The sequence below is a fragment of the Sebastes umbrosus genome, chromosome 5 (assembly GCF_015220745.1).
Source record: "Sebastes umbrosus isolate fSebUmb1 chromosome 5, fSebUmb1.pri, whole genome shotgun sequence".
Classification (NCBI taxonomy): domain Eukaryota; kingdom Metazoa; phylum Chordata; class Actinopteri; order Perciformes; family Sebastidae; genus Sebastes; species Sebastes umbrosus.
Window position 1 is genome coordinate 2,594,489 of NC_051273.1, and position 26,208 is coordinate 2,620,696.

General features: G+C 42.3%; 1 long non-coding RNA gene across 1 annotated transcript; it reads left to right on the forward strand.

Moving 5' to 3' along the window:
• The first annotated feature begins 10,303 nt into the window (after positions 1-10,303).
• LOC119488669 lies at positions 10,304-24,215 on the forward strand. The gene is made up of 4 exons (XR_005207006.1): positions 10,304-10,313; positions 11,318-11,319; positions 18,333-18,463; positions 24,204-24,215. It is a non-coding gene; the product is annotated as an uncharacterized LOC119488669 (long non-coding RNA).
• Positions 24,216-26,208: the final 1,993 nt, after the last annotated feature.

Below are 26,208 nucleotides of genomic sequence, written 5' to 3' on the forward strand. Positions count from 1 at the left end.
CGATTGAGACCATAAACTCATGTTTACAATGTTTACTCATATAATAAATCAAGTGAGAAGTAGGCTCATTTTTTCATAGACTTCTATACAATCAGACTTATTTTTGCCACCAGAGGAGTCGCCCCCTGCTGGCTGTTAGAAAGAATGCAAGTTTAAGGCACTTCAGCATTGGCTTCACTTTTCAGGTCCCTGAGTAAGAGCCCACTGAGTAAGACCTGATTCTTCAACATGCTCACTGTTTGTGTTTTGTACAATTTATATTTGTGTGCACATTCTTTGTTTCTAGCCATGCATGTTCATAAAGCGCTTCTACTCAGTTTATACAGAGGGCAGAGGATTGCTTGGTTTGATAGGGCATTTTTCATCCCTTAATGATATCCACCTGCGAAGACAGTGGGGTGGTGTGGTTGGGGGCTCGGGGGCTATCGATCACATTCTGAGGCAGGGAGGGGGGGGGGGGAAACGCCAGTGAGGCTGTCAGACGAGTGGGCGAGGAGACAGATAGGCCCTCTTGACAAGTTACAGACCATTAAAGCATGCAGATAATGTGAGAAAAGGGTCCAGAGAGAGACACAGCCAGAGCCATGTGAGACAACACTGCCAAAAGCATGAGGACCAGAGAAATTCCAGCTGGTTAATTTAGAGCTTGCAAAGAAGAAGAAGAAAAAAACAACAAGGGTCAGACTTCATATGAGCACTTCCTGCAGGGCCAGATGGGTGTGATTTCTTCTGAAGCAGTCAGATCAAGCATAGTGCAATATGAGAAAAATTGACTTTTAGATATTGTGCTGTAGCTGTCTCAACTTTTTGATACTCATGTATTTCTTTCATGTGGAAAACGCTAGACATCTGCTATTCTAGGGAGGCTGAAAGGAAAGAATTATGTGCAAATCTGCCACTGGGGCTCAGCAGGTGAAACGTATATCATAGATAATACATTTTACAGTTACTCTTGTTAAAAAGCAAACATTACATTGACGCCTTCTCAGTGTGATACAGCTTTGGCACATATTTTGACTCAGAACAGCACATGCTTGGAGAAAAATTCAACGCCACAAACTGTAGCTTCTATTAAAACTGCACAAGAGCTGAGACAGCAGCCACACAAAAGGAGCGTTGGCAGGGGCCTCGAACCGCTGTCTCAAGGTTACCGAGGTATCTGCTGGAACGCCTGTGAACAGGTGTACTGACGCCCTGTTAGCCATGTTAATGAAATCATTAGTGCCAGGCTTCTGGATGCAAAGTATCTCCCTGGGACCGGGGGGAAGAAACCCTCGACCGTCTGTTTTGCTCTCCTGTCACACTCGAGATGGCTCTCATGATTTAATTAAGTAAACAAATGCCACCGGAAGCTCCCCTTCGAGAACATGGCTCCAAAGCCTCATAGTGGGAGACATTCATTAATGCTTTCATCAAGCAATGTGACGTGTTTTAAAAAGGGAAGCATGACACAAAAACACCCAGGTACCAAATGTAAACTTCACTTGGCAAGTGCACAGGCTTTCCATGATCTCAGTATGTATCTCAGAGGCTTAGTATGACGCGATGTGTGTATTTGTTTTTTGCATGAAGCTGCAGTTGGTAGGAGTGGAGAAAATATGATTAAAAAAAGTCATTTTGATAAATAAATAATAATAATATATCCTGACAGTAGTGCATGAGACAGGTAATCTGAAACAAATCATGTATCTCTGTGTCCTCTGGTGCTCCTAATGGCATCTGCAAGATTTCACAGACCGGAGGAAAACAACCAGTCAGAGCCGAGCTGGAGTCTGCCGTCCAGCTTCCATCTGAGCCGTCTATCAATCACTCGCAACCTCCAATCAAACGATCAGACTAGGCAGCGCTGATCAAATATGAATCAATATTCTGTTACTGTGATGCCTATTTCTCACCTCAAATGTTTTCAGAAACATCTTGTAGTGCACTGTTTAGCTGTAAAACGAGAAAGTTTGTGACCCCGGCAGCCATGTTGAGATCAGCTGAGGAAATACCAAGCACCGCCCACCAGCCGGAGCACAGCCAATAGGAACTCTCTCTCTCTCTGAAATGACCTGTGATTGGCCAAAGTCTCCCGTCACGGGTTAGATTTTTTAAAGATGATGCCAAAAATATCCTGCCTTCTGCCACACCTTTTGTCTGTCTTAATTACAATCTTACCTGAAACTCAAAACATTTACCTCCATCATCAGACTTTAAGGAAGAACTTTATGGAAAGTCAATTAGGATCATTTTTCTTTGTAAACACAAGAATTCCCAGGTTCAACAGAAACATGTTTTAATCAAAGTTCACATAGGCAGGAGGTTGGGGTGGATGGATGGGTCAAACATGAGACTTTCACCAAGAGACCACTGTGTCCCGTTTGAAACATCAAGTCAACATTGAGTTATTTTAAATTACGTAGGCTACGTAAGAAGTTACGCAACAAACTTAGTCGTTTTAACCCAAACCATGATGTTTCCTTTCCTAACAACCAAGTAGTTGTGTTGCCAAAACCTAATGTTAAACTGTTTTGGTGACAGCACGCAATTTTCACACATTCTGTTCCACCACCACCACCACGTAATGTCAAAAGGTCATTTCACGTACAGTATGTCCGTGAGAACACGTCAGTTTCTTCACATGCTCTGTAATTAATTGAGTTATGCTCGTCACCAGTGAAAACAGAAAAGGAGGTCTGAAAAGGCAGCAATAATAATTAAAGTGTTGGCTGGGGCTCACAATGCAATCTACTTTATGACCTTAAGGAAATAAGAATAAAAACAACAGAGAGGAATGCAGGAAAGGGATTGTAGACTCAACAGAATCACAATCAACTAAACTAAACTAAATGATCAATGTACTTAAATGCACATCAGAATCATTGATTTACACATCTGATTGATTTTGATGGACACATCATTAGAACCAAACAGTTAAACCATGAGTCATTGTGGGGAAAGTGGGGAAAACAGAAGCAGATGGTTGTGTTGTGTAGGATTCAGTAAGGCCTGAGTTGAATTATTTGTGAAATAGCAGGTGGAAGACTTCTCCGAGAACCGGGACCATTTACTTTTTTACTGCATAGTTCAATGCCTTTTCCGACATTACTGTTTATTTCCAGTTCATGTGCCACAATCTAATAAGATAGGAAAAAATAATTGATTTTGAGGGAAGAAATTAATTTTTGATGTGACGCTAGGAGCAGAATTTAAAGATTGTTACTCACAGCAATTCTTCAACTGCTTCCAGCATTAGTACTCATTGATTGGTTCAGCTATACAACTGACACACACACACGTACACACTTTTCATGTGAAACCACAGTTATTCAAAGTTGCCTCAGGAGTTATAGGGAGGGTGCACATACATACATACATACATTCACAGCTGTCACACACATACTGGCTTTCACTCCTGTTCGTAAAACGTCCATCTGTAGGAGAGCTCTGACAGCCAGATTCACATGCCCGGTTTATCTTGCTCATTTTATCGAGCATCTCCTCCAGCTGAAGACAGAAAACAGTGTAGTGGAATTGATTGGTTGTCAGCGTGCAGAGTAATAGCTCTGCACATTTTGCATTGAAAATACATATTTTTTCCCTTCTGCTTTGAGAGACTGATGCAGTGATGAGAGGGAGCGGAGTGATCAATGAGCTGCTGCCTTTTGTCAGGATGAATGCACCGAGGATGTAACATTGATTCTCACCCTGAATGATTCAGTGGATCACCTGACACCGAGTTGGGGTGTATCATAGTCCTTCAGTGAAGCGTGCACTGCCAAACTTTCTAATCCTGTGACAGAGTTTATATGGACGTATGATGAAACCGTGGGTTGCTAAGATGAAGTGAAAAACTGGCTGACCACACTTCTGAGGCAATTTCTGCATCCCCGAAAGACACTTCACGAGTCCCATTTACAAGTCAGTTAGCGTGCACGCTCTGCGAGAGTCCGTGTTGTTTTTCCTCGGCGTGTCCTGCAGTCAAACAATGCCACATTTCATTCTGCATCCCGAGCCTTAACAAGAGGGTGGTGCAAATTAAAGTGGCATTAATTTCATTACAAGCGGAGAACAGTGAGGGATAAAACATTAGAGTAATTCAATTGAGAGGCTGACAGCGAGCTGAGAAGGCGGCCGTCCACTTGCCTGCAGCCAGTAAAATACAAAAGCCCCAGAATAACCCTAGAAAAGCGGGATTTTTTTTTTTCTTTACAACACGACTGCCACTGGCTCAATTGATACAAAGCCACTCTATAAGCTGACGGCACTGATTATGCATTTGTAGTAGCACTTCAAAACACTAGCGCCATCCCACCAGTGGGCCAGTTCTCAGCAGCAGTTTAGAATAATATACATTAATTTCTCTTAGATAGAAAACAGAACATTTAGTTACATTTTTACATTGCAAGCTTTAGCAGCTAATAGGAAAATAACTCATTTAAACAAACCAAATGCAAGAGTGTTTGTGCTCTGGTTATCTTGTACACTTCCCTGTAAATGGCAGCTCCTTGCTATGGACACTGTGGTGGTGCACTAGCTGCGCCAACCTGCTAGGGTTATTTTGGGTGGTTGTGTGAAATGTGTGTTGGTATTTGAGTCTCAAGTGGACTGCCGGCTCTGACAGGAAGGGAGGCTCGCAGACATCCTCTAAGTGTCACTTTACAAAGCACATTGCAGAGCGCAGCACGTCGGAGACCGCTGGTTCTCCAGGTGGGAACATCCCACACTTTGTAAGATTAAACTCCCAACATGTTTCGCCATGTGAGCACTGTACGTGTGCTAGATGTATTTGAACCCAGATGCTGGTTTATATAGTATAGTACTCACAAACGCATAGCTGCTCAATATCCAAACATAAACTCTGGCAAGTTTGATCAAAGTGTGCATATGCGATGAAACGGCGTCGTGGGCAGGTGTGTATGCCAAACCTGTTTGTCCTGCGGTTGTCTTATCATATGAGCGCACTGAAGAATGACTAAGCCACCCAGAGCTAAATAATCATTAGCGGTCTGGAGTCTGAGGCTGAAGAGTGGACAGATTTGCGACATCAAAGGGAGCCTCCATACTGTGAACACCCATGCAGCAGCCGTCTTCGTGGCACAATGCTGAAATAATTAGCTTCCCGTTGTTGCGTGAGAAATGGAGACAGTGTCTGTTTAGCGCAGTTTTTATAAACCCCCTTCCAAAGCAACTCAGCCAGTTATTAAGTGCAGTGTCGAGTGGTTTTTATGTGTTTATGTACAGTTCCAGTTTGATCATTAGCGAGTTGGCCCAGACTGTAGAGGAGTATCATTAAAACGGCAGGGTAATGTGATCATGGTGCTACTTGACTTTAAATGCCATTTACAGTATAGGCTGTAGGCAGATCTGTTGCTTTGGTAGAGGCCACTAATTGCTTTGACTGAGGCTAAAAGGTTTTGAACATGATGGCATCCCATTAGACAAATATTTCTTTTTATTTTACCAGTCACGCAACATATGCTGATTCATCTCCAGCTGACCTATATACACGCTATCCTCATACAACGGTTCATATGGTGTCTTACGAAAAAGTGATTCTTCCTTTTTCGTTCATTTTCCTACGAATGTCCAGCAACGAAGTCTGTATTTTAATCGTAAAATGGTCATATCCGGTAAACATTACATTCCAGACTTATGCCAACCCTTAACAATCATGGGAGCTGTTTTAAATACAGATAGTCACCTTATTTTTATAGATTACACGGAATATATTTTTTATAAAAGCTATGCAGAGGTTACACCTGCTCAGGAAGCTGAATGACTTTGGGGTGAGCCAGAATATTCTTGAAATGGTGTACAAGAATGTGGTGGAAAACATCTTGTCCTTTTAACATGGTCGCTTGGTACGGACACTTGAATGTCAAATGTAAAGGGAAAACTGTCAAGAGTGGTTAACACGGCCAGTAAAATTATAGGGAAACCACAGGTGCAACTATGCAGCAGGCTCGTACTGAATACCAAAAAGAAAGCTCTTGACATAACAAGTGACCCGTCCCATCCATTGCACCCACAATTCTCTTACCTCAGGAAGGCGCTTTAGACTGCCATGAGCCACCCAAAATGTCTATAAGAAATCATTTGTCCCAAGCGCAGTTGAATTATTAAATTATTAAATACATAGTTAATCCCCCTCACCCCCACTGTGCGCTGAATTTGCACATTTGTCTCACGTCTCACTCATTTGTAATAGGCCTACGGAACAGTATTTGATGGCATATGATTGAACTCCAAGCTCCTCAATGTTTGATTGTTTCTTACTTTTGTCTTATTTGTAACTCATGTTGATTGTGATGAAGCCAAAGGCAATTTTCCACATTGTGGACAATAAAGTTTCTAACTAACTAACTAACTAACTAACTAACAACTGTCAATATCTGCACTTCACATGCATACAGTCTTTTCAAAATAAACTTCCGTCTTCACAGGTAACAACTCGGTTAGGTTTAGGCAACAAAACTGCTTAGTTAGGTTTAGGTTTGGCCTAAAATAACTCAGGAAGTGGCGTTACTTAAAAGTTACATGACAAATAAATCAACGTTGACTTCTGGTTTCACATGGGACATGAACGCCTGGTGATTTTTGACCAACCCATCCACCCTGACCTCCTCCCCTGCGCAACGTTGGCCGCTCTTTATACTTCCCGGTTCACGATTACGTGAATTACACACTAATTGATTTTGTGGGATGTACATGAATTACAGTGCATTATTCGAACAGCCTGACACTCTCTGTGATTTACCTCTGTGATTCTGTCTCCGTTTGTGGTTTTGCAATATTTTAAAAATGTATAATTACTTAACAAATTAAAGTGGTATGCATGATCACGTGCAGTCTTGCATTCAAACTGTGCTGCAAGGTAAAACAAGATAACAAATAACAAAGGAGGAAATGAAAAAATGCCAGAGATGATCATCAAAATGCAGAATGGGGAACTCATTTAAAAAGGTAAAATTCTTGTAATTCCTGTGTTATAACACCAGCGCAGTTTAAACGGGAAGAATTAAGTGTGAGTGACATCCACACATGCACTCACCTGCGCGCCAACAAAAAAAACCTAAAGCAGGGCAGACTATGATATAATTATGATAAATATCATATTTACTGCCGATGAGTGAAATGACTGACAGCGTGGATGAGTCATAGTACTTAGTGGGAGGCAAAATTGCCTCGCTGTGGAGCATAAACATCAGTGGCTGTGGTACTTTAAATGTCCCCAATCGAAGCTGAGCTGGTTCTCATTGGGAAAGCTTCATTAACCACATGCCATCAGAGTCTGTGTTGACGGAGCAGCACCCATTATTATTGTGTCTCAAGTCGAAATGCAGAATTACTGTCAGCATTTACGAAATGACAAACCAGCGGGCCGAGCTGTCACAACCTGCAAATCTTTTATGAGAGTGTTTTTTTTGCTGTGTAGCGCTGTAAACAATGTGCCTGCATAAGGTCCTTTACAGGTTCTGAAATCATGAGATTATGTTTCTGTGCTATATGCAAGGATGCAACCCAGAAATGACTAAGAGAAGATGTAGGCATGTGGGGAGGAGGAGAAATCCAAAGCTTGAGAGAGCAGTTGATGCAGGGGGAGTAAATGCTGTAAGGAAAAATGAGAGCTACAAACAGTTCTGTGACAGTGCCGTGTGTCGCGTTGGCAGAGGCTTAGATGTACGACAGGTTGCTGCGACGCTGACAGGCCCAGCAGACGACAGCACATCGTGGGCCGTCCGGCGCTGTAGCGGTGGGCAGTGATGATGATGACACGCTGTCTGATGACAGAAAGAGAGAGCTTGTTACTGGCAGAGCTCTCCAGCTAATTGGGGATAATCTTCAGCGCCGTCCAGTAAAAAGAGTCAAAAAGTGGAGCAATTTGCTTTGGAAAGTGAAGCAACACACATGGAGGATAACACCTGTAACTCATTACATGATGGAAATTTAAGATTATACCATGTTGTACCTGGAATTCAGCAAAAAGTGATATTTGATCGCCCCACCTTCCTCGCACACAAGCCAAAACACACTCTGTAACTGACCTTGTTTTGCTTTTGCAGCGCCAACAGCCCATACTGTACCTCAAACACCCATTAACATACCGGGTATGAATTGATTCCAGTAATGTTTTAATAAACAGATAAAAAGAGCAACTGTTGTGCAGTCATTTCCTTCCCTTGATTTCATTCTATGTTCCCCGCCAAACAAGCTTTAATCGAGTTAGATGCATGAACTTGAACTGTGGCTGCGCTCCAAAGTTTGATGCTTAATTAAACTACAGATGGATGTTAGTGATTAGGATCATCTTTAGAAAGAAAAGAAAGAGAAAACTGGCATACCAGATGAACAGGTATGTTTAAAAGGTGTTATCTCAAAACCACATCCGCAACCAAAAGGAACGCCTCTTCCCACAAGCCGACAGAAGCATCTTATAGTTTTACAGTAAAACTGCCAGTCAGACTCCCTTCTTGGAAACTAACTCCTGTGTTTAGAGTATGCGGTGCCGCTGGAAGACAGCATGTCAGGCAGGCCTGAATGGATCGAGCACAAATGAGTCCATAAAGACGCGATCAATTCTGAATAACAAGAAATTAATCTCGCCTGCGCATTCCGCGAAGGGATTTGAGAGAGCAGATTGCCGTCGTCAGCCGCCTGGAAGAAGTTAAAAACATTGTCCAGACTTTCTCATTCCAATGTTCCCTTTATGCCCATGAGGGCTGACTCCATTCGCTCTGATCCACTCAGCAGATTCCATCCCATTTTCCCATCGATTTCCCCGAGCGAACGCCCTCCAATCTCACCTCCCAAAGAAGAGCAAATTAAAAGCCCGACACATGGTGTTAAGAGTTCAGGTTGAGGTGTGAAAGGAAGAGTGACACGACCGGAGAGCTCGCTGCTATACAGTTCTGTTCTCAGCACGAATGCGTAAATTAGACAAAGTATAGTAATTAGGCTCAAAACGTTGGAAGATAATGAGTGTGCTTGTCATTGATAGTGAAAGGCAGAGCATTGTGCCTTTAAAAAAACATCAGAAAATGAGATTGAATTATTAAATCGTGTCTGCAGAACCTCACATATGGACCTCCAACTCGATGTTAAATGTGAAAAGTCTATGTTATTTCAAGGCTGGATCATATTTTTAATAATATCTGCGCCCCATTTATTTAATTTCCTTCCTTGCCTATATCAAAAGCTCTTGACTCATATCCTTTCAGTTTTGCAGCCGCCTAATAAGTTTAACAGTCAAGTTAAGGGTATTCTTGGTCAAGAAAGTTAGCTTGTGAAATAATACCAAGCATATGAGGACAAATTTCACTCATGGTTTGCTTCTAATATGGCAATTATGCACTGAGGGCTTTGGGCTTAATACATCCAGACTGAATTCAGTACTTTTGAATTATGTCTGGTATGTTTTCAATTAGCTCAATAGTGCAGACCTCGTCTGAAGAAGTTTCTTTATGTCGATGGTGGCTGCAAGTAGAAGTAGTGAAATTATACTATAGACAAGAAGTCTGTGTACCAAGAAGTGGACGTAATCGCCCATTAGGTTGTGGACCAGCATTTTGGCCATCACCGTCTTGGTTTTTGGTTGTTGTCATCTTGTTTTTTTACACGAGAAGGTGGAGCTAAGTACAACTGAACGCTGAAAGACATTTTTAGGCAACCAAAAAGGTTAGAATTAACTTTCATGAACTGAAAACTGACAACTCCCAGACCAGACAACATCGTGGTAGCGACCTGTCAATCACAAGGTAGCCCCGTCCTAAGGCATACCCTTCTTCATTGTCCATTGACCATAATTTACTAAATGAACATCATGCTGTATTGAAGAAGACTTGAAACTAGTGATTGAGACCATAAACTCATGTTTACAATGTTAACTGAGGTAATAAATCAAGTGAGAAGTAGTGTCATTTTCTCATAGACTTCTATACAATCAGACTTATATAGTTTCAGTTTCTATGTGAAGTGTACATCTATGGGGCAATAAATGCACTCACAGCTGTGGCAGACTTGAGTCATCTTTGTTGTAGCTGTGTTACCTTGTTGCCAATTAATCATAAATCAAAGACCTCCTTTTTTACACCAACCGGAATGAGTGCTCATGTTTGTCCTATCATTGTATCACTGCTGGGAACTCCAGACAGGTTAGAACAGCTCTGTGGCTCTTAAATCCTGGAGGGGAAAGGGTTCATTTCCTTTGTTAAGGGAGGAGGTAAAATGCTTTTACCTCCCAAAAAGTAGAAGCAAATACGCACCGCTGAAACTTTTGGGCCAGTTATTCATGGATGCTGCTCCAGAACTCTTTTTGGTGTGTGAGATTGGTTTTCGGTCATCTCATTACATCCCTGTGTAACTCAGTGGGTCATCCTTGTATTCGCATTAGCACAGCCATGGTTAGATGGAACTTGGAGTTTAGTAAGACATTTTGGAATAAACTGTCCTCTAAATGGTTAATCGGAGTAACCGCTCATGATGTGGAAATCACCTAGACTCCAAAAAATTAGTATTTATCCATCATCACTGGGTAACAATTCCATAATAACTTTTCAGCATATTGTAATTCGGCTCTGCTGGTTGTTTTCCTCCGATCTGTGAAATCTTGCAGATGCCAGTAGGAGCACTGGAGGACACAGAGGCACATGATTTTTTTCTCAGATTACCTGTCTCATGCACTACTGTCAGGATATAGTGACCGTTTTATAAATATAACTTTTTTGAATAATTTTTTCTCCATTTCTACCCACTGCAGCTTTAAGCCATATTTTCTCAGCAGACATGAATGAAGTAGCTACAGAGATCCAATACATTAATCAATAAGTCTTTTAAAGGCACACTGTTACTGGGGTTCTTTTGTGTTACTGGACAGTAAAAGCTTTATTGCTCCTTTATGCCATCCCTCATTAAACTAAACCTGAATATGATCGCCAGGATACAGTGACTTTGATTTCAGCGAGGATAGAGGAGGGCTTTTGTTTACTTGGTTTTATAGTAGATATATCTTTAATAATATTCAAAATAGTCTTCATTCACATATCAAAGGATACACATGTACAGTAAATATTGTTTCCTAAATATGACCAAGATACTGTGTGGACATACATCAGTAATACCACATTCAATATGAATGCCGTTTAACTTTCTAAAGCATTCTTGTCCTATGATCTGTTCAGGTGGTGAACAATGGAGGACTTTTCAGTGTTTTCTTTCTTTTCTTTTATAAAAGCCCCGTAGAGAAATCACATGCCATACATGAGTCATACGCCTGGTCATTTCCTTTCACGAGGCTCTTGATCTTTTTGGATGACAACGTTTCTGGTTTGGCTAGTTGTAGACCAAGCCCTCTTTTTTTTCCCACAGTATGCTGTATTAAAGTGCTTTGTTGTCTTCTGTTTTTTGTTCCAATGAATATGATGATTATTTAGACTGAGCCACCTGTGCACACTTTACCCAGCAGGAGTGTATTGTGCCACTTACTGCTCTTGTGATGATACATGCACCTCTGGATGGATCTAAAGGGGCTGATTTCATACTGAGACATTTACTGTATTGTAAATAAAGAAGACTATTATCTGGCAGACTGTAACGGGATCTATGCTATTTAACAGTACATATTGGGTCAATGTCGAGCACAGCAGTGTTTATCATGTGAGTCAGCTGATGAGCCGTGTCTATGATTATCACTGGTGTGTGCGTTTGGGAGCGTAATTGGTGTTGTGGGTGCATTCTGAGTCAAACGCCAGCCATGGCAGGAATAATATATATCATGTTGTTCTCTCTCCCCTGATGATATCTTCATCTCTCATCGCCTCTTTGTCTAAACTTCCCATTACCAGTTACTGGCACATCATTGATCTTTGTTTGAGTGAGTGAGTGAGTGTGTGTGTGTGAGTGAGTGTGTGTGAGTGTGTGAGTGTTCTAGGAAGGCACATGGTTGTGGGAGTTTGTCAGGGCTTGTATGAAAAAGAGCTTAATGCTCATGTCATTTGGTGGTAATTAAATATGTGTTCATTGGAGCATTATCTAGTGTGCGGACTTGTGGGCTACCTCCGGGGTCTGAAATGTGGAGCCAATACGGAAGTGCCTTAAACTTGCATTCTTTCTAACAGCCAGCAGGGGCGACTCCTCTGGTTGCAAAAAGAAGTCTATTGTATAGAAATCTATGAGAGAATGACCCTACTTCTCTTGATTCTCTTTGTTCAATAAGCATTGTAAACATGAGTTTATGGTCTCAATCTCTAGTTTCAAGTCTTCTTCAATACGGCATGATGTTCATTTTGTAAATTATGGTCCGTGGGGCATAGCTATTGTGTGATTGACAGGTCGCTTCCACAGTGTTGTCCAGTCTGGTGTTGTCCGTCTTTTCATCTTTGAACTTTAACCCTTTCACAGTGTGTTTTCAGTTCATGAAAGTTAATTGTGATATTTTGGTTGCCTAAAAATGTCTTATTCAGCATTCAGTTGTACTCAGCTCCACTCTCTCGTGCCAAGATGCCAAAAACCAAGATGGCGATGGCCAAAATGCTCAAGTCAAGGCTTCAAGAAAGCAGTTCAAATCAATGGGTGACATCACTGTGACTACGTCCACTTCTTATATGCAGTATACGGTGCAGACTCTATTTTTTCCATCTTTTACAGATTCTTTTATCCGGCACCTAGTATTTATCGTTTGGATGTGAATGCTTTTGTAAATGTTGTTGCCTTTTCTTGCCTCATATGGACCCTGAGAGCAAGAAAAACATGACACAGACAGAACTGTCACCCCCCGCTGTATGCTAGATTTTAGCAGCTCTTTGCTTCTGAAGCTTTTCTGTGACAAAGACCTTTTTACACTTCATGCCATCTGCCATTCTTAGTGACAGCATCTGCTGTTGTGTCAATTCAAATATAAAAGTTTCTTGTCTGAAAAGAGATCTATCTATCTATCTATCTATCTATTTATCCATCCATCCATCCATCCATCTATCTATCTATCTATCTTCATTTTTTCTTTTTCTTCTAAACAATCCAGACGATCAATCTAGAATTAAGAGCACAGGAATGACAGCAGGCGTAAAGAGAGACTATAGCTGCGTCGAGGGAGTTGACTGTCTAAATTGCACTTCCATCGTATCAAAAACAACACCAGATAAGTGATAAGACAGGAACACTTAACTGAGGCAATAGAAGGCATTATCATTCATCTATGCCTAGGGGTAGTGACCTCCTAACAGCTTGCAGGTTATGTATGAGTTGCATTAGAGGGGAGCGATTTACCTGCCCACCCCCAGCCAGGAAGATGGCTACTTTAATGGCCTCTGTGAAACAGGGGCTAACACAACGACTAGCTATACACATGTCAGGAATGATTGAAGTGGTAATAAACCATTCTGTCCATTAGCAGGGTGTTTTTTGCTATTAGCGGAACTGGGGATGGTGTTTCAGCTTGTCAGTGCCTTCAGCGATCCCATATTGCCTGAATGAATTGGCGGGTGGGTGGAAATTGCTGGATCTTTGGAGTTAAAAATACACAAGGGGGTGATTTTGTGTTTAGTTAGGGGGTGAATCTCGTCCATCTTCTCCCCCCTGACGTATGGTATTGAAGGAGAAGGGGACAGGATGCTAACAAACACCACTGAACGTCCTGTGTGTGTTGGTCCTCCGCCCATCTCAACGGTGATCCGTCTCCCTCGTGTCAAACTGGACTTGAGATGACTCCCAGGCCGTGTTGACCCACAGAGATGCTTCCCCTCAGAACACACGCACACACACACACACACACGCACACGCACGCACACACGCACACACACACACACACACACACACACACACACACACACACAACAGCCCCAAAGCTCTGGATAAACACAATTAAACGACCCCACCCTCCACTGTCATTCTTATCTTATCTTGACCTCTATCCTTAACCCACCCTGCCCAACACGCACACACTGGAAAAGGCCTCAGGGTGGCCCCTGAATCCTCACCTTCCTCCACACACAGACAGACAGATCATTAATTTCCCCCCTTAGTCACTCCATCATTTTCTTACTCTGTCCTTCCCCCTTTCCTTTCCTTAACCTTCCTCACTCCAAAATATCACAAGGCTGCCAGTGGAAGAAAAAAAACCTGCCACACATGTAACAATAAATTTCACTGAGGTGTAGCGTATCACAGCCTACTTACTGTATCCTATTAATGGCAATTTTCCTAGATGGAGCGGTTCACGGCTCAGTGTTTTCAGCTTGACTTGTTGCCCATGTAAAACCATCAAGCCGTTACACGGAATGAGACGCCTCGGTGCCAGCAGAACCTTTTGGCATGGCTGCAGAGAGGGGCAGAATGAGACATTCGGTGTCATTTTCCACCGCGATGACTGCATAATGGCCAACGCCGGCGCCCTGCCCTCACCCTGTTATATCTGATGTATCGCTCCTCGGGGCGCGTTGGTGAAATATATGAACTAGCGGGCACAGATGGCTCAACGCTTGGCCGCCTTGGGTAAATAGGTAGCATAGTTCTCGGACGCCGATTTCTGTATTGCCCGGGAGCCTAAATTTATGACAAACAAAACAGAAGGTATTATCACAACCCTCCAGGTAGCTACAGGCCAATAATGAATTGTGTAGCATGGCTGGTGATACATTCGGCCCTCTGTCTGCCCAGAGTGGAATGGCTTCATCAGTCACTCCTGGTTTCAAGTGTAGTGGAAATTAATGATTGTGTTGCTGCGGTGAATCAGTGCCCGTCAACTTCTGCACCGGTCAGGGTTGTGGCTGGTTTCTAGGCTGTAATTGAATATTTTAAAGTGCCACTTTGGTGCACGGTGCACTGGGTATTGGAAACATCATCCGCGGCTCCATATGTAAAATGAGCATTAGAGGAATAGTTTTACATTCTGGGAAATACTGCTTTTTCACTTCCTTTGAGTTTCAGAGACTTTGTTTCCTGCATTCTGGTGACTTTTAAAGAATGAAAATGGTAAAATAATAAATATACTGCAACAAATTAATTAATTTTTACCTTTAATTCTCAGGAAAGAAAACTGACTAATTCACCCCTCTGGCATGAACTTACATGAATCTCTGGCATAAACTAATAGTCATCAGTTTTCATTGATTCATTCATGTTTTGCCCCTGCTTGAGTATTTCTTTCTCTCTAGTACTCTCTCACTCACTGAAGACCCTTTCAGACACAACGCGACAACGGCACTACAGGGCTCTGAAACCCATTTTCTAATGGCTTGCGCCACGCCACAATGGATTTTTCCTGCGTCAAGCAAAGCCCAACTTCAGGCGCTGCGTGGTGTAATGTGAACCCAGCGGCAAGCGCAGCTCAAAATGTTGTGTAGCAAGCGGTTGCGAGCAGCTCTCTTCCGCCAGGACACGACATTAGGTGTAGCTCTATTGCTGTCCGGGTGGAAACAGTAGGGCTCATACAGGCTTTACAGCGCCAGAAACAGGTTGAGATAAGGAAAAGGAAAAAGAAGGTGTGGAAATTTGTCATAAATTGGGAGAAATACAGGAGAATTGTGACCCCGGGAGGGCTGGCAAGTATGCCTCTTCTGTCACTTCTGGTTGCAAATATCCAAGATGGTGATGGCCAAAATGCCGAACTTCAAAACGGCAGTCCACAAACCAATGGGTGACGTCACGGTGACTACGCCGACTTCTTATACACAGTCTATGGTGAGAATGCGTCTGACACAGAACACTTCCTGTTGTGTGCTACATCTGTAAAAGGCCAACTCCAGACGATGTCGAGACCTGATTCTCAGACATTGTCTGGAGTTCATGTGAGAAAACGGCTTTAGAGGTGCTGGTAAACAGATTATGTTACGTTTAGATGGAGCCAGGCTTGCTGTTTCACCCCCATTTACAGTCTCTATGCTAAGCTAAGCCAACCGGCTGCTGCCTCTAGCCTTATATGCAACAGACAAATATGAGATAGGTGTTGATCTCCTCATCTTGGCTAGAAAGCGAGTCAGCGTATTTACCAATATGTTTTCTTTTGAGAGCCACATATTGAAAAATTATATTTTATAAATGTTTTACTAAAACTGATTAATTCTGATATGTGCCTGACCTCAGCAAAGGTCATATCCCATGGGCACTATTGGAAGATATTTTGCAAGGAGATCCGCTGACAAATAGCCAAGGGCACCCACCAACTAAACCATGATGAAATATGGCGTCTGGCCTTCTCAGACAGTTACTTAGACTCTCTTTCATTTCCAGTCGGCCAAGCTAGACAGGAGTGTAAGGCTATCTAGTGGAATGTAACGATCTCTACACCTCCGAAGAACAAAGACTCTTATCTCCCTGTGCCTTCTGCCATTTCCTTTACCCCCAGGCTTCGTGGACACCAAGACAAAAAGAAGCGTAAATCACCGCCTCGATATCTCTTCTCCTTTCCCCTTCTTTCTTTCCTTCCTTCCTTCTGTCTGTAGCGTCACACTTAGTCTGGTGCTACAGGGTGGATCTGTCTCTTGCAATAGCAAGAAATCTCACGCTGTTTATTCGCTTTCTGTATATTTTTCCTCCCTGTGGCTTTTTTTTCTCCTGCATGGCAAAACAATGCTTAATTTCCTATTTATCTCAAGCTCATCCTCTCACTCTCTTTGATGCAGCCTCTGTCTTTCTCTGCCTCGTTTTTCTTCCCCTCCTACCTCCCTCCCCTCTCCCGCTTCCTCTCTTCCTTACAGTAATGGTTTAATTGGAGCCTTTTAAGGTGGTTGTGGTGGATGCAGAGGGTTTGGTAAGGTGGGTGTTGAACTGTGGAGGCTGCTGCTGCTGCTGGGCTGTCTGTTGAAGCGTGGTGTGGCCAGCTAGAGATAAAGCAGTTCTGTGTGTGTTTGTGTGAGAGACCAGCAATTAGGGCCCGGCTGCAATACAGAAGGAAGGAGAAGAGCCGACGTCAGCCGCTGTTCCACCACACTGGATCTGGAGCGATGGCAGGGTGCACAAACAGAGAGAGAGGGAGAAAGTGATGGCGAGTGATGGGACAGAAGTGGAGGGATTAAGTGAGAGGGAGGATTGGAGGCAGGCGATTGACAACAGAGGAAAGATAATAAATAATTCTCATTAACCATGAAGTGATAATTTAAATATAAGCATGGGAGGCGTACAAACAAACTGAAAGACTAAGAATGATTTTCAGCTATAACTCCCCAACCCATGAAGGCTCTACTGAGGCGAAACATATCAGCGTATGACTTGGAATTACATTTTTTTTTTTTTCAATTATCTTGCATCGTAATGACTTCACCACAACAAAGTACCTCGGATGTTTTGTTTATCGCCTTTGTGGGGAAATCTGCAGCACTGGCAACAGACAAACAAACCTTCCACTACTGCGTTATCTCAAATTGTCCAATAAATGGACGTGCCTCTTTACCTCAAATGTCTTGTCTTTTTCTTTTTTCATGTCCCGTGGCCGTATATGGTTGAGGTCGAGAGCATCATAGGGGGGAAAAGTGTTCTTTTTGCCAAACTCAGACTCCATGTGCATTTCTTTGACATTCAGGCCCTCAGGCCTTCTTCATGATGACCAATCATGAGGTAGAGAGCACCACCACAGAATGATGTCAGTGGCCTGTGGCATCATTTACAGTAGAGTTACGTCTGTGGGTCACTGACTCACTCAACCACACCATTATGGTACGGGTGTGGCGCAACTGTGCTGGTTTAACTAATAATCGGTTAACATTTGGATAAATAAGGCCCTGTTCAGACCTGGTACTAACATGAGTCCTCAGTGATCGGATCACAAGTGGACAGCTCTAAGTACAGGTGTGAACACACTCAAGACTCATTGAGGACGCATTGAGATCCGATCTTTCAGATCACATTCAAAGGTGGTCTGGGCCACGTATGACCACATTCTTTTAGTAGTGTAGTGTGTACGCAAATGTGTCTTGGGCCACATTAAGGACCGCCTACTCTACTGACGTCCCGCTTGGATACACGGGATCTCTGCGGTCCTCAGGTGACTAGACAGGCAGATGTGAGTGCTTGTCTGCCTCGCGGCATGGAAACGGCTTCTGTGCTCTACTGTATCTTGTCGGTACAACAGGATTTATTAAAATATATCTTATCTATAGGCTACATATTTACAAACTATCAGACTAGGCACGCAAAGTGCATTATTATCATACTGTCTGAGATTTGTTGGTGATTTTTGTTCCGGTGCTCTACACTGACGTTTTATTTTGATGTTAATAAAATGTACGCAAATTCACGAATATGTAAGATATTACGACTGACATTCATGTCATATTACGTCACAACATCTGCTGTATTAGCCATGTATTGACTACGTGTTTATTTGCATATAGAGCAGGGAAGTGAGATCGGATCACAAGTGGCCTCTCAAGACGCATGTGGAGACCCATTCTAATGCCAGGTGTGAACGGACATAGTTAAAGCAGTCCACTTGTGTTCGGATCTCTAAGTACGCATGTTAATGTCAGGTCTGAACAGGGCCTAAATGTCTGTTCTGCTTCATACATTTACCTCCATAGCATTCCTTCATTAAATACATGTTGCACAAGTAACTGTAGCATTAGCAGTGATAGGAATTACCAACTACTACCCATGGAAATGGGAACTTGACTAGTGACAGCACTGGCCAAGTTTGGCATGTAATCTCTAGGAAATGTAGTGCCATCACTTGTGCATGAGAAGTACAGGAGTGGTCACTCACCACATTTTCGCTTTCCATCTTGTTCCATCTCACCATCTCTCCCGTCACTCCACATCCATTAGCATGTTAATTATCCTGTAATGATAGCGGCAACATGGTGACTGCAATGACCCGTACTTAATCGACTTCCCCTTACCACATTTTAAGTCGCTGACCAGGGATAAATAGAAGCTACGTCCCCAGGCTGTATGAGTTGACAATTGTTTGTTTAACTGTGCAAGGAATTTTTTTAATGGGTACAAAATATCTACATTCATCATTGCATTAATCTCAGTGTTTATATACTGTAGAGTGGTTCTTGAACTACTGCTTTGCTGTACACAGAGGTTAAGTGAATAAGTGACAGAAGTTACACTGGAGAGAAAAGACTTAATGCATACAACTTGAACTCTGATAAACGCCACAGCAATGTATCACAAAATACAGTAATTATGTTCAAGGAAATGCAGGATATTTGAGCCAAGATGTGCATTTGAGTTGGCAATTTACCCAACACACTGCACACTTGACTTGCAACCCGTCTTTTATTGGCTTCAGGCTCGACTCAGACTCATTTATAATGACTTAATGAACAATAAGTCACAACATGAGCTCACAACATGAGTTCTCATCTGTGGATTTAGCAAAACAGAAAATGTGTGCACATACTCTGGGAATAGAACACATCACCGGATTGGCTACAGCTAACCTACAAAAACAAGTCAGTATGTTTTGCTGTTAGAAGCTTGAGATAATGTCGCTACTGTTCTTGCTGTAACATTAGATGTGTTGGCTGCTTCAAATATGATTGTGTTTGCACTTATTCTGACACCAAGCTGTGAGAGGTTATTGGTAGGTTAGTTTGTACCGGTACTGCTTTAGCTGTTGATGTTAACTTTTGAAATTTAAAAATAGAAAACATTATTATTTATCGAAACAAAAAAAAGTACCTGAAATTGTTAGGCTACTTTGCATACTTGGTTTGATGTCTATGCCCTCCTTTACTTCCAATTGCCCTTGAACATGTTCAATATTGTGCATCCAAGACATTATATACCTTTTGTTTTGTTTAACCCCCTTAGATCCCGACTGACTATACTGTTTTTCAAAGGCTATATTAGGTTCAGGGTTAGAGTGAAGGCAGAGATATCATATAAAACTAGAAAAACCTAAGGAATCCATTGTCCAACCAACCATGTCATGCTACCATGTCGGGAAGGAAGCTAAATAAAGCTCCAAAGTTGGGCTAAATTTTAGAGAGGAAAAACTGTCATGGCCATTTTCAGAGGGGTCCATTGACCTCTGACCTCAAGATATGTCAATGAAAATGGGTTCTATGGGTACCCACGAGTCTCCCCTTTACAGACATGCCCACTTTTTGATGATGACATGCAGTTTTTTTCCATGCAGTATACATATCTTATTTTCGCCTATACTTAAATGGTGTGTTTGAATATTTCTGCATACTAGGGTCGCTAAACAGTCTTGGAATTACATAAAGCCATTTCATTGTAGTGAGACCATTTTTTGAAATTTGACCTCACTGTATAAAATGACCTCTGGTGACCTCTAGGATAACTACAGTCTCATAAAACTTTACAGCCACAAGCTAAAGAACTAGGGTGGATGACTATTGATGGATGGCCTTCCTAGGTAGATTGACAATAAGGGGGTTTCTGAGCAGTTTCCACAACAGAAGTGCTCACCATCCAGTCACCGAAAAATGCAATTCTTGCAGAAATCTCCAAAATTTGACAAAAGTTTTTGATACTAAATCACAGCATGGCTTTATGATTTTCCTCAAGGTCTTGGTGTCTCAATGTGGTATTTTGGAGGGATTATTGATCATTTTTATCAATTCTGGAGTGGTAAAAAATAGTCAAATTTAGCACCAAATCTGTGAAACATATCCCATCAATCCAAAGATTGCTGCAACAATTTATGAGACATAATAGAACATGGAGATGGACATTATATACTTCAATCACAATGTCCTAAGCCTTTATATACTTTTGCAATTCATTTTAGATAATTCATTAATTCATGTTTATTTCTGATTTATGACTAGGAGAACTTGACATAGTGCTGATCAGCAATCTCCAAGTTCCCAGCTTTCAGATGATGTACACCACTTCTATGTGACATCTACTGTTGAACTGCTATCTCCCCCTAAAGACCCCCTGTACCCCCCTAAAAAAGACAAAAATGTCTCTTTTGTGGGTCTCAGATGGTTAATTACTTTAAATTGTATTAATTGTATTGTAATTCTTTTGGAGATCCATTTCTGGAAACCAGCCATGATGAACCATCAAACTTGAGACTTTTATCTTGTGAACATCTGGTTTGATCTCAGTGATTCTTACTCCCTCAGTGCTTCGACGGGCAGTCATGCCTTGGCCTTGACTGTGCTTGTGTGGGTTAAGATTGTTATGTCTGTATGTGGGTTTCATCCCATGACTCACTGCCCTCTATTATTTTGCTGCCATCGCTCTCAACGGCCAAATAAAAATGTTTGTTTTTTTCCGTAGCAGAAATAACTTTGGGAAATCCCTTGAAGGTCATAGCTCTCACGCCTGACTGTGTCATCAGAGTGATCACGCACTCATGCCCCAGTGCTATTACAGCAGGGGTCTGGTCCTAATGCATGGTATCAGTCAGGGGCTGGCCACTGGAAGTGAAAGCTAGCAGTGAACCTAAAGTTGGAGGCTGGGCAGGAAGAGGTTTGGGCTTCTTACAGAGGAGGAAATTTGTGCTACACATGCACAGGACATTTTCTCCTTTCCACACGCATACACATGTGAAGCATGACTACTGCAGTGTACAAAATACTCATTCCCTCTTACCGGTGCAGACACATTTCAAACTCCTGACTCAAGTCTCAGATCCAGATTTGATTTTCTTCTCAAAGGGCTCCTTTGTCGGACAAGCTTTGCTTTAGAAATAAAGTACATACAGTACTGTGACTTAATTTGAACTGGGGAATAAGATGCTGTAATGTGTCCTCCCGTCTCGGATTACTAGATTTACCCCTTGTGACTGTTCAGACTGATGTACTTCCTCTGCTTTGCTTTTGAATCAAATAGTTGATTCAATTAAAGCCAAACCTTGCCCTCTCCAGGGTTTTTCCATGCATGATAATTTAAAAAAGGTAGCTGTCTTGCACCTTTACCAAAAAATCTGACCAAATACATTAGATTATTAGTATGAATTAGACAAACAATGCTGTACTGGTGCAAGACATAAACCCAGTTTCAGAAGGTCACACATCTGAGCAAGTAAAAAGCCTGAAATTACAGCGAATCACAGAGTCAGGCATGAAGCGGAAGCCAATAACAAGTGGAAAAGGAAAGACAGCTACAACAAGCTTGTCCTGCACATAAATCTGTGAAGCAGACCTGAAGTACAGATGTAATGATGTAGAAGATATGCTGTGTTCGTCACGGTTGACTTTCTGCCCCCCTGGAAAAAAACAAAACAAAAAAAAACTTCCCCTCCGCCTCACAGCAGAGCCAAATGAGAAGTACGGGATTGCCAATGTTTCTTTTTTATAAAGATCTCCTATTTCCCTTTGTTTGAGAGAGGGAAAGTATTTAGAAATAAGCCTTTTGAGAATTGATATTGAGCTGCAAATAATTAGTAAGGCAGGGCTGACCTGCGATAGAGGAAGCGATGCTAATGTATGTTAACTCAATTTAGCCTCGATCCCATTGGCCCCACACAACAGGGCCTCAAGACGGCCGGTCACGTTTTCTCCCACCCCAGAAGTAAACATCTGCTTAGGCCTCCATGACACATAACATGCCATCTGTCCTCCCTCTCTCTGTTGCCCTCTCTCATCCCTTTCCATCTTCTGCAATTACGTGATTGACAGCTTTTAGTAGAAAGGTGTGACGTGACTTCTGTCGCGGCCGTGTCACTGGAGCTGTAATAAATATAAATAAATGTCAAGCAGTGAACTCCTCAACGCTATAATGTTACAAGCTGGTGGACAGTTGCTCCATCCTGTACATGGCTTTGCCCAGATGAGCGTGCAACAGATCTCCAGTGCAAAAGACAAAGGCCTCTTCTTTGGGTGAAACCGGAGATCTCCAAGGAAGCATCTGGCAACCTGGACGCCGGGCGAGTCGTGGAGATGATCTGGAGATGAAAAATGCCAATAACGCATGCCTCCTTCAGGTCTCTTGGCAGGGGTGGGCAAACTCGATACATTCCTTCCTCTGTGTCTCTCTCTCTCTCTCTCTCTCTGTCTGCCACTCTCTCATTTGTTCGTCACCCTCAGCGCTGGCCGGGAGAGCAGCGAGAGGTGGGCTGACAGAGACAGGATACGCTGTTTGTCAGCCAGCAGCGGACGTGCCTGGCGGAGCTCCGCTTTCAGCCGAGGTGTCAAACAAAGAGTCACTCGGTCCAGGAACTGCAGGACAAGCTGTAAGTCTGTCCGCCCTCCGATTCCCCCCCTCCTCCTCCTCCTCCGGTGATAGTGCCAGTGCTCTCCCTTTCACCACCTGACCCTACCTGACTCTCTTTTCATCCTTTACTGGAAAAAACAAAAAGAAACTAAGCAATAAGGTGACACCGTCCACTCGTAACAAATTGCTTTCTCGTGTATTTCCCCCCCTCCCCTCTGAGAGCTAAAAGGTGACGAGTCAAAGAGCCACCGTGTGTGTGTGTGTGTGTGTGTGTGTGTGTGTGCATGTTAAAGGCAGAGCAGGAGGGGCAGGCAGGGCAAACACAAGTAGATTTCCTCTCGGACACAATCTCATCATCTTTTGTTGCTGCTGTCAGGCAGATGGTGCCGCCTGGTTCCTCATTTAACACTCACACACACACACACACACATGTGCGCTATCAGACGTACACACACACACACACTCCACCGCCCGCTCAGTAAAAGACCATACATCATTTCATTACCCGTCTTCGGTTTTGTACAATAACATCCGCTGGGGTAATAACCGCATGCTCTCCCAGAACATTTCATCAGGGATATCAGCCCGTACTGCTGGGCAACGTTGCCAGATCTCGTCTTTTCTTGTAAAACTATCCCTGCATTTCCCCTCCAACACCGCCAGCATCTTCAATCAAACAACACCTGATACTTTTGATTAAATGAGAATCTACTCCATTCAGGCTGGTGGCACCAGTGGCGGAGAGTGGCAATACATTTTGTAGAGGCCATATTAAGAAAACTATCAGAAAATGAATGTAAATTAGAGATATTCCATTTTAGCATACACGTACCCAGCTTAGTCGCTGTATCAAATGTATTTGCTTTCAGGTCCTTTGAGGCCATTCAAGAAAGAAACTGCCAACTCTTACTCTCCATATATGCTGGAATGTATGCATGTTGGAAAAATATCTTTCACTCTGCGGACTAAAATCAAACTACACCAGCATCAACTGGTTTTGGGCACTTGGTCTGCCTGCCATTTGGTGTTGGTCAGGTATTGCAGTGTAGGCTTATTGGAGTCTTTTCATTGTAAACAGCTGCCTGCTGTGGCTAGAAACGGGGTTGGTGAGATTGAACCAGTGGGCAACCTCCGGGTCTGAAAAGTGAAGTCAATGCTGAAGTGCCTTAAACTTGCATTCTTTCTAACAGCCAGCAGGGGGCGACTCCTCTGGTTGCAAAAAGAAGTCTGATTGTATAGAACATTATGAGAAAATGAGCCTACTTCTCACTTGATTTATTACCTCAGTAAACATTGTAAACATGAGTTTATGGTCTCAATCACTAGTTTCAAGTCTTCTTCAATACAGCATGATGTTCATTTAGTAAATTATGGTCCCATTTAGAGTCAAATAGACCATAAAGCAGGGGATGCTTTACGGCGTGGCTACCTTGTGATTGACAGGTTGCTACGACGACGTTGTCCGGTCTGGGAGTTGTCCGTGTTTTTGTTTTACAACTTTAACCCTTTCACAGTGTGTTTTCACTTCATGAAAGTTAATTGTGACATTTTGGTTGCCTAAAAATGTCTTATTCAGCGTTCGGTTGTACTTAGCTTCACCCTCACTTCTGGTTGCAAAACCAAGATGGTGATGGCCAAACTACCCAACTTGAGGCTTCAAAAAGTCCACAAATCAAACAGTAAAGTTGTGGCTGTATAACGAGCTATATAATGAGCTAAAAGACACTAAAAGCTGAGGGGAAATGCTGAGTCGACTGATAATTATCAGTCATCTGATGCCTTGCTCATAGAAAATGATTAGTCAGTGCAGCTTTAATGTTGAGGTGTTAGATAGTAGAACAAGTAGGTGCTATTAAACTCCCTTGTAACTGCTGAAAACATATCTACAGTACATAATGTCACGTTGTCTCTATTTGACTAGTCATCCACAGGCAAAATACACCACCTAATAACAACAGAGAACCAAGAGCTTTTCATGTATGTATGTTTTTGTGTGTGACAGTGCGTCTTTCCTCACACCTCCCTCTGTGCACACACGCCTGACTGAACCCAGTCATGCATGTGCCTGTACATGCAAGTGCATATCGCTGTACACTCTTTTAAGCATAATCCCTCATTATTTTCACGCCGCTTTGTGTTTGTCGCAGCTTTCTCTGTTTTACAATGCCAGCTTTGACAACAGAGCTGTCACACAAGGAAGCAAATCATCATCACAGATACTGAACGGTCGAGTGATAACACAAAGGAAGAGCATTGACACATCAACACTGTACCGGGTCTCCGTGTCATAACTGTTTATAGACCCACGCATGCTCAGCTGCCTGCTTTACAGTATCTCTCATCACTACCCCTAGCTGTGCGGAGGCAGGAACACTGACGGTATGGGTGACTTCCTCCCGCCCGACTATTGACATCCTTTTAAGGTGCTGTCTGTTCAATTAGAAATTCCAGTCAGTCATGAATCATCATTGACAATTTGTAATTTCAGGTAAAGACAGCTATGCTTCTAAAACATTCTGGTAAAATTTCAGCCATCCCCGTACAAAAGTGTGTATGTTTTTAATCAACATTTGAAATCACAGGAGAGATAATTCATTTAAATTAAATACAAGGTTAATTAGTATTTCATTTACTCAAGTTGCTAAAACTCAAAGGTCACCAACACCTCTTCAGTAGGCTGGCAGACATCACTGTGTGGCACGCTGTCTTTTTCAAACCTTTATTTAATCAGGTAAGTCCCATTGAGACCTGAGTACATAAATGTATCAACTGAACATACATTTTAAAAAAAAATTGCAATATCAATTGTGACAATTACAATAATAAAATAAGACAAATAAATAAAGTAGTATAATGCAGCAATAGTCAATTTAAAAAAGTTAAAACAGTCACATCTAAAATCAATCAGGATTTTGAGTAGATTTCTGAATTTAAATGTCAAGGGGGGTTCAACCAGTAGAGAATCACTAGTCAGTGCTGTAGCCAGTATAGTCAACCAGTCGGATTTTTTATTTTCTATTTTATTTGTTTACACAAATAAAAAAAGCTACAAGTTGATAATAAATTTACAGAAACAACAACAAATGTGATGGAGAGGTGCAAGAAACTCTCCAGAGCATACTTAATCAATTTTAAAAAGAGAATTAATTA